The sequence below is a fragment of the Oryza glaberrima genome, chromosome 7 (genome assembly GCF_000147395.1).
Source record: "Oryza glaberrima chromosome 7, OglaRS2, whole genome shotgun sequence".
NCBI classification, from domain to species: Eukaryota; Viridiplantae; Streptophyta; class Magnoliopsida; order Poales; family Poaceae; genus Oryza; species Oryza glaberrima.
In genome coordinates this window covers 13,192,387-13,202,242 of record NC_068332.1, presented here as the reverse complement: position 1 = coordinate 13,202,242, position 9,856 = coordinate 13,192,387, and positions in this window count along the sequence as shown.

Here is a 9,856-nt window from a genome sequence, read left to right as displayed (position 1 = left end):
AACTGTGCCACAGTCTGAAACAACTGTAGACATCACTTCGTTTAAGTGAACGGCTTCCCTAAAAAATAACTCATCGATTTGTGTAGCATCATCACTCATATGAAAATGTATAATATGTGGCATCATAGAAAATCTACAAATATATACTATCCCTCCCCCTCTTAGTCCTATATAATCTCAAAACAAAATTAATTGAAATATCCTCCCACAGAACGATAGGAACAGAAAGAGGCATGTACAAACCATGTGATTTAGTCGAGACTTAGCTTTATTACACGTGGTACAATGGGAAACACAGTGCTCAATGTCTCGCCTTATCCTTGAGCAATAGAAGTGGCTAGCCAACACATCCTCCGTATTTTTCATGCCAAAATATGCCATCAAGCTGCCTCCATGGGCTTCCTATAGTAACAATAAACGAACGGAGCTTGCTGGAATGCATAACTTGTGAGATCTAAATACAAAACCATTAGTAATTACAATTTTGTTCCACATTTTTCCTTCCATACAGTACAATAAAAAAACCTTAAAATCAACATCATGTACATAATGGTCTTTAATCCCTCCCAAACCAAAAAAAAATTGAAATCAAATTGTGAAAGCATTAGCAATAACATTCTCCTTCTCCTTATGGTGTTTTATGACAGAAGGAAAAGATTCACCATTACTATATGATTCAGTTTACTTTGGCTTCGAATATGCTTCAAAGATTAGTGATTAGAATGTATAACAAATTCCTTGGGCCATAAATAATGTTGCCAGGTTTCTAAAGTTTGAACTAAAGCATATGATTCTTTATCATAATTAGAGTACTTCAAACTAGGCCCATATAACTTATCACTAAAATAAGCAACAAGTTTACCTTTTTGAATCAGCACACCTCCGGTCCCAAATCCACTAGCATCACAACCAAGTTTTAAGGGTCTTACCAAACTAAAGGAGTTGGAGTAGTGGCGCATGTGTCAAATTATCCTTCAACAAGTTGAAAGTCTCTTCTTGGGATTGTCCCCATTGGAACAGAGCGCCTTTCTCCGACAGGTTATTCAATGGTGCAGCAATGGTATTAAAATCCTTCACAAAATGATGATAGAAAGATGCGATTGCGATGGGATGTTTATGAGGTATACCATAGCGATTACTGTTGATGGTAGTTAAGTGCAAACTTTAACCATCAACTCCCGCATAAAAAAATGTAAAATAGAATACCAAACTTACTGGTAAGGGTTTATTACTAACCATTTCCACTAGTATTGGTAAATGTGAGTATGCAAGTGAATGCTGGAGGAAGATTCACCCGCCATGCGACGATATGCACCTCCGACCAAAGATACATGTCAGTCAAAACTAACTAAACTTGAGCCAATCCACTGTTAACTGTCATAGGACCCACCTTTCATTCACTGGATAAAGTTGATGGCTGGTGACGGTGGAGCTGGTTCGGCCAAACCTCTGGTTCAGTTGAACATGTGCTAGCACCCCCAACCAAACCCTTGCACGTGGCGGCCTTCCATTGGATAGTAATGTCTGTTGTCGGTGAACTGACCTCTACAACCATCACTACAACCATCATTGAAGGCTATAAAAGCAGGAGCTCAAGTCACTCTCCAATGCAAAACAACTCACTTTTATATTTTAGGGACCACTTTAGTATGCGGAATTAGGTAGAGAGTGAGGAGAAAATACGAAAGGAGTGCCTCAAATATCGGAGTTCTCTCCGAAAAGTTCTGGAGAAGTGTAGGGTTTATCGACATTCTTCCATTGGAGTTTCAGAGAAGTACTGAAGTTATCGGCCTTTTTCTCTCGCTTGTATCTTGGTGGATGCTTCTTTTAGTAAATTAAGTAATCGAGCTCCGCCGGTCTATAGAGGGGAGAAAAGGAGGTAGAGGTGCGATCTCTGGAGGAGTGTCTCAGCTTTGTAATATCACTCACATGATTCACGGGGGGTGCTATTCTATTGACCGCCTGGAAAATTAGTTTTCATGGTCATTGACTTATGGTAATATCACTCACTTTTAGTTTTTGCAAAAAGTTTCTATACGAAAGTTGCTTAAAAAAATTATATTAATCTATTTTTGAAAAAAATTAGCTAAAACTTAATTAATCACGCACTAAAATGCTACTTCGTTTTGTGTGACCCTCACTCCCGAACATAGCCTTAGAAGTGTGATTGTTTTCCACTTTGTAAAATTAAATCCCCACCTGCAAACAGTGTTTTTAGTAGTGCATGTTCTAGGATGATATTTGCATCTTCTACATATATGATTGCAAATTAAAGCACATGACAAAGAAGATTTCAATGTACAGACCAAACCACACATTTTAAAGTGAGAGGGATTTTTTTTTTCAATAATACCTATCAGAACAGTGCAGTTTGTCCTGGATTTTTGTGCAACTACGGTGCTGTTTTGGCATTAAGTGATCGATGCGAACCTAGAAAAGCCTTCAAGTTTTGTTTAGAGCAGGTACAATAGGGTACAGTCAACAGACGGTAGTACTATTCATCTAAGATAAATCCTATATGGAAGAGTGAGAAAATAGGAGAGAGAGTAGCTGGCGCTTAATCTATCGCCAGGCTGCAGCCGTAGAAAAAGCATCATGACCAATCGTCGTCCATGCATGCTGAAGCTGCAAACTTTTCTCACCATTCGCACGCTTCCCAATGCCCTCAATGAGAGAGAATAGACTGTGAGAAAATATTTTTTTTTGCTGAGTTGGAGTTTCTGTAGCCCGTTGCTGGCTATACTATTAAACCTGCTCTTAGCTTGTTGGAATTGGGACAACAACCAAAGCTATAGCTGAAGAGTCCTCAAGGAGTAGTAGGAGGATGGGCGAGCCTCTCGAGCTCTCCCAAAACAGGCGTTTCCGGAGAAAAAATTCCCCTTTTCTCCCGGCCCCTTCCCTTTCATCTCCGGCGACCCTCCGGTCGCCGGCGTGAGGGGAGGGGGTGGGATTTTCGTCCCTTTAGTAATCTATTAGCTTAGGTGTAGGTCTTCTCTCGTAGTCGGGTCTTCCTGTCGTCGGGTTCTTCCTGTTTGTTCAAGTCGATGGATCGCCAGAGTTCAGCACCGTCGTGCCGGCGATGGAAGGAGTCGCTTTTAGTCGCCCGAGGGTTTAGTTTGGAAAAACAGAAGAGGAGTTGCAATGAGGGGAAGGCAGATCGGGAAAAGGAACTTCTTCAACCTGTCAGATCCAGCACAAGTTTGGTGGCGCTGCCCCCTCCCTGCATCTGGCCAGCACGCGTTGGCTGCCTTGTCCCCGGACACCACGACCCACCCTCTCCGTCTCCGGCCTCTCCCCCTCCAGATGTTGGGGCGGCGACGGTGTTTGTTGGGGTGGCGACAGCTCTCGGATTCAAGGACAGCAGGTAACAAAATATTTGGCAGCCTGTGCTTCTCGAGAATGCTGCGTTGGTGCTGGTCGGATTGGTGCTTGCATGATCTGTTGGTAGATGGGCTGGGGATGATAGTTGCTCATCAAGGAATTGCAGCTGGCCACCAGGTTAATTTCTCCTCATCCTCCTTTGTTGAGCTCCAAGCTGAAGTAGAAAGACAGCAGATCAATCAATGCCATCCTAGTTCTTGACTAAGGTTGGCCGGAGTTTGGGGACCTCTTTCTATGCAGTGGTACCCATGCTGGGTTCGTCGTTCGGGTTGAGGGCAGACCGTTCGTGCAACCTTGTTTCACAGGATTGCAGTTAGTGCTCCTCAGATTCAATGATGAACTCCGTGGAAATCAACTGTTAAGTCCGATGAAGCTCACACCAAAATCTACGACTCAACAACAAACCTTCAATTTGTGCCGTTCCCGTGGAGGCAACTAAAGGGGATTATCGGTTTGTCAAGCGGTGTGCACGTCAATGAAGGTCCATGGATGTAGTCGTCGCGGCAACGCCGCTACTCCCTGTCGATCTCATCCATTATCACTGTATGGCTACATCAGGAATTCGTTTCCCTTAGTTCAGTCTGTCTCATCTTTAGAAAGGATGGTTTGGTGTATGATCAATTTGTACTGGGGATTCTTTCCCTAATCTCTGTCTTTGCTATATAATAAAATGAGTACTTTTCAAAAAAAAAAAAAACCAAAGCTATAGCTTAGCACCTGAACCTACAGAGAGCCACATACATCTCGTTTGATGCAACTTCAGTGCCATACTCTTCGAAGGCACGGCTAGGCAATATACCGCTGCCTGCAGCCATGGCCCTTGACGGGCGCCGTTATTTTGTCCAACAACGGCACTTCTCCAGTCTCCGGTGTGCATTCCCATCGTTCTCCTGATTCTCTGGCTAGCTCATTCCAGATTCCTCCCATTTCCAGCATCTAGACTAGCTAGCACAGCTAATTCCTCTTCTGTGTTTTTCTTCTAGTTACATACACTGATCTCTGTTCACCACGTAAGTATCACGTGGGACCTGCATGGCGGACACGGGGGGACCAATATAATGCTGGTTATTCTATTTCTTATCCAGTGCCTTCTTCGTTGAGTTGATCTTGGGTGGAGTACTGAGAGGCACAAGAAAGACTGCTACTAAGATATTTTATACCGAACCCTAGGACATAATATGGGCTGGCGCTTTTATTTCGTTCGTATTGACGCCATGGTGTCTGTCCATCAATTATTACATCTGTACTGTGCTGAAATATAAGAATTTATGGATTCTTTTTACATGGATCGAGTAGAGGGTTAAATTAAATGTTGAAATTGGTGGAATAATTAAGTGAGATGTAATATTGATTGGTTGAGGTGAGAAAATAGGTTGGGATGTTTCATTTCTCAGGACAAATTTAATTTCAAATACTAGAAACCGTATTTTAACACAGAGGTGGTACCATGTTCCTATGTGAAAAACTTCTAGCCCCTCCATTCCTTTTTATATGATGATGTTGGAAATTGGTTACTTCAAAATAAAAATAAGCAGTGATAGTATCTATCTATTATATTATATTATTAAAACAGCTTTGAAAAGAGTCACCACGTTTGCTGTGGGGGCTATCTAGAAATTTCCACATTAATCGGAGAAAAAGAAAAGAAGAGTCCAAGTAGAAATATAATTTAAAAATAGCTGAAATTCGGAATTAAAAATAAGCAATATTGAAAGAAGAACCCATATAAGAAACCAATACGAGATTAATCAAAATTCGGAATAAAAATAAAATAAAATCTGAAATTAGAAAAAAAAGAGAAGAGTCCAAGTAGGATACAATTTAAAAATAACTGAAATTCGGAATTAAAAATAAGGAATATTAAAAGAAGAGACCATATAAGAACCCAATACGAGATTAATTAAAATTTGGAATAAAAATAAAATAAAATCTGAAATTAGAAAAACAAATAAAAGAATAGTTCATGTAGGAATACAGTTTGAAATAACTAAAATTTGAAATTAAAAATAAACAGTATTGAAAGAAGAGTCCATATAAGAAACCAATACAATATTAATTAAAATTCAAAATAAAAAAATCAAATAAAATCCAAAATTATGAAAATTAAAAAATAGAGTTCAAATAGGAACACAATTTTAAAACAATTGAAATTGGAAATAAAAATAAAAAAATATTAAAAGAATCTATATAGAATGCAATACGAGATTAATTAAAATTCAAAATAAAAAATAATATAAATTCAGAAAATAGAAAAAAAGAAAAATAAGAGCTCAACTACAATATAGTTTTTAAATAACTAAAATTTATAATAAAAAAATAAAGACTATTGAAATAAGAGACAATCTAGAACACATGACGAGATTAATTAAAGTTCGAAATAACAAATAAAATAAATTTCAAAAATAGAAAAATAATTACAAGAGTTCAAGTAGGAATATAATTTATGAATAAAAATTATTAGAATGAAAAATATGCAATTTTAAAAAAAAGTCAATCTAGAACACAACGATGACAAATGACAAGAAATAGGATAGAAGCAATAGGCATGTAAAGGAGTAGAGTGCTGGCGGTTGATGGGATATCTAAAAACTAAAAAAAAAACCCTCAAATAGAATCGAAATGATGATTAAGATGAGTGACGATGGGCATGCCGTGAAGCAGCATAGTCACGACGGTTGGCAGGACATATGAAGAGTAAAAATAAACCCCAATGATTATCATGTTCAATTTTTAAAATCTCAATGACAATAAGGAGGGAAGGCAGCGGGCGGGCTGTAGAGGCGTATAGTGGTGAAGCCACTAACAATTTGGCGACACTTATGGAAAGTAAAATAGAACACAACCAATAATTATGTTCGATTTGTAAAATCCCAATGATAATAAAGAGAGGTGGCAGCGGATGGGCCGTAGAGTAGTAAATTGGCGATGTTTAACTATACTTCTAAAAATTATGAAAACGAAACCCAACAAAACAATGAACTCTAAAAACTATAAGGCCTAATGTTTAATGTTCTATAGAGGATGAATAGAAGTAGCGGTAGATCGAGTAAGCAAATAAAAAGGTGACAAAGGAGTAAGGGGTAGCGACTGGCGTGGCTTTTAAAAACTATAGAATTATTAGAATCACGGGAATGATAATACCCCTTCCTTCCAAAAGTCTAAGACATATTTCCAAAAGTGTAAGTTCTATTTGTAGTTAGGATGTGCTGTATTAAATTTTTGAGCGGAACTCAAGAAGTCATTGTAGTACTTATTGGTTGTATATTCATTGGTTTTGTCACATGATGAATAAATTAATTACTCATTGGTCTTGGTGAAAAAGAAATAGGTCTTGGACTTTTGGATAGAGAGAGTATTAAATAAAATCATGTGTAAAAAAATAGATAATTGTAAATTGATGCTAGCCGCGCAATTGCGCAGGCCGCCCACCTAGTTATTTGTATACGATGTGGAAATCAAGACTAAGTAGGAAGCGGTCCGTCTAGACCCCTTAATAAAGGGCACCCTGGGCACCAGTCCGAGATTAATTGGGTTCGCAACTATTTTTAGTCTCGATTGTGTAACCGGGATGCACAATCCGGAACTAAAGATTTTTAGTCCAGGTTGAAATAACCGGGCCTTCACGTGCATTATCATCCCACCTACTACACACATGTGACTTGGATAGAGATGCTTTATTTTTAAACTAACCCATGAGGCATCTTTAGTCCGGGTTGGTGTCACCAACCGAGACTAAAAATCAATTTTTAGTCTGGGTTGGTGATATCAACTTGGACGAAAGATGAACGAGACTAAAAATTGATTTTTGGTCTCAGTTGATGTACGTTGGAGGCGTGACAGCTATTGTGGGAAAACAATTTTTTAGTCCTGTTTCCTATTCGAACCGGGACGACAAATATAATTTTTGGCATCCGAGTAAAGATCAGTTCTTCAGTAGTGGACTATGCTCTCTGGGGAGTATTTGTGCTCGTATGTTCCGACTGGAGGCAAACGTTCAATGCATAATTATCGGCCTGCTATCAGCTTGATTTATCAGATTTGCTTAAATAAAAGGATGTGAATCTTGCATAAGGACGTATGTCAGTAAATTGAAAGTAGTTCGACTGGAGTGAGAAACAGAACATGGTAGTCAACTTTGCGTTGCTGCTGCGAGCAAGCGCAGAGAGGAGGATTGCTTCTGCAAATTACTATAACTGGCTCGTGGGTTGCTTTTTATTCCCTCGGTTTCATATTAAGTTTGATCAATTTTATTTTCAACACAAAACAAACATATTATCAAAATATATTCAAGGTTGAATTCAATTAAACTAATTTAATATTGAGATGTTTCTAAATTTTTTTTATAAATTTGGTCAAACTCTAGGAAAATAGTCAAATGACTTATACAATGAAACGGAGGGAGTAATGTAATTTTTTTTATATTGGTTGAGTGTTTACTGGCAGGTTTGAGCATTTGGTTGAAATTTTTTGGATTTACCTGTTGGTCCTGATTTGTTCCTCCAGCCAAAGATATTTAATTTTAGTGACAATTTGTTCAAATTCATCGCTAAACTTTGATTATTGAGTAAAAGTTGATGTGTTTATTAATTTGTTTTCTAATGTTAGGAGATCAACAGCTATTTTGGGATAGAGTGCTAGCTTAGGCTCCCATCGGTTGCCATTTTACCTAAAATGGCTTATTTGGCTTATTAGAAAATTAAAATTAATTTATAAGTAAAACTTTTGTAGATTTGTTCGTAGCGACTTAAAAGCCAAAATTAACAAAAATTACGTTAAAAACATTTCAAAATCAACTTTAAAATTAAGTTCAAAAATTTAAATTTTGGCTTATTCTTTGGCTCTTTAGGCCAAACGATGGGGCTGTTATTTGTCTATCACATGATTATTTCCTGTCACTTCACTCGAGAAAAACTGAGTTCCGTGATTGTTCTCAAGCCAGAAGGAGAACGGTTCGGCTCTGTTCGTTTCAGATGGGTGGGAACCCAACTCCCCTCACGGAAAACGGAGCAGTCCATTAGCGTGTGATTAATAAAGTATTTGTTAATTTTTTTAAAAAAATAGATTAATTTGATTTTTTTAAACAACTTTTGTATATAAATTTTTTTTAAAAAAAACACATCGTTTAGCAGTTTGAAAAGCGTGCGCGTGGAAGACGAGAATAGAAGTTGGGAACCTGCGCAAACCAACACGTACAGCCACATTCACCAACACCCAAAAACTGCCATGAAAATTGCTGTGCATCTGGCCCAATTAATCGTTCGACTCATGTGCCACTGAAGGCTCCCATCGGTTGCCATTTTACCTAAAATGGCTTATTTGGCTTATTAGAAAATTAAAATTAATTTATAAGTAAAACTTTTGTAGATTTGTTCGTAGCGACTTAAAAGCCAAAATTAACAAAAATTACGTTAAAAGCATTTCAAAATCAACTTTAAAATTAAGTTCAAAAATTTAAATTTTGGCTTATTCTTTGGCTGTTTAGGCCAAACGATGGGGCTGGAATTCAATCAACCAGTACAAATAACTGTAGTATAAACAAACATATCGTTTTATTTGATTGATCCATGCATGGTTGAATGTTCTTAGTCTACATAAGTTATACAACCGTGGGGTCGTAACTCGTAAGTACGGATAGCAGCACTCATACCGCAGCCATCTCGATTAAAACTACCTCCAACCACGCACTAGTACAACCAGGCCCGTAGAGTACTACAGTTTGCTCCGGATAGATAACCAGAGATTCGTTCAGGTTCCGATCCATTACTACGCCGCCGGTCTGATCGCCTTGCCCTAGCCGGTCTGATCGCCGGTGAGTTGCCGGTTAGACCGCCGAAACCCGGTGAAACATAAATCGAAGAACTCTCAAAGTATATCACAACTTTATTGCTTCTCTCTGTGTTTATAAAGTGTACCAACATCACTCCTTACAAAAATCTCGACTAAACTCGAAACCCTAAAACACAACGCTATGAAAAGCGACACAAAAAGAGATACCGGGAAGCCTCACGCTCCCCGCTCTATTTATACATGAGGTAGGCAGCCTAAAACCATGAACCAAACTCATACTAAGAGTCTAAACACCTTAAAAAACCCTCTAGTACAACAAACAAACTTTACATAACCAATCGTACCAAATTTGGACTCCTTCTAAATTCGACTCCGCATCCCATACGCACACAATACCTCCATCCTATGCCATATGGAATCTCCATCAACCACGTGCATCAACTCTAGCCTTAGTATCCCGCATGATATCTGACCACCACGGACATCGTCTTACCACCAAGCCGACTTCCGATTCATCACCGCAAATACTCTCCCGAAGCATCGAGTCACTACACATGAAACAAACAAAGAAACCATATTCCGAGACCAAGCTATCTCCAACTTGACTCATTGTTAGCAAACAACAGTATTACATACGTATAGTATCCATCTAGAAGCCATAACCATGAAACAATCACGGATATCCAAA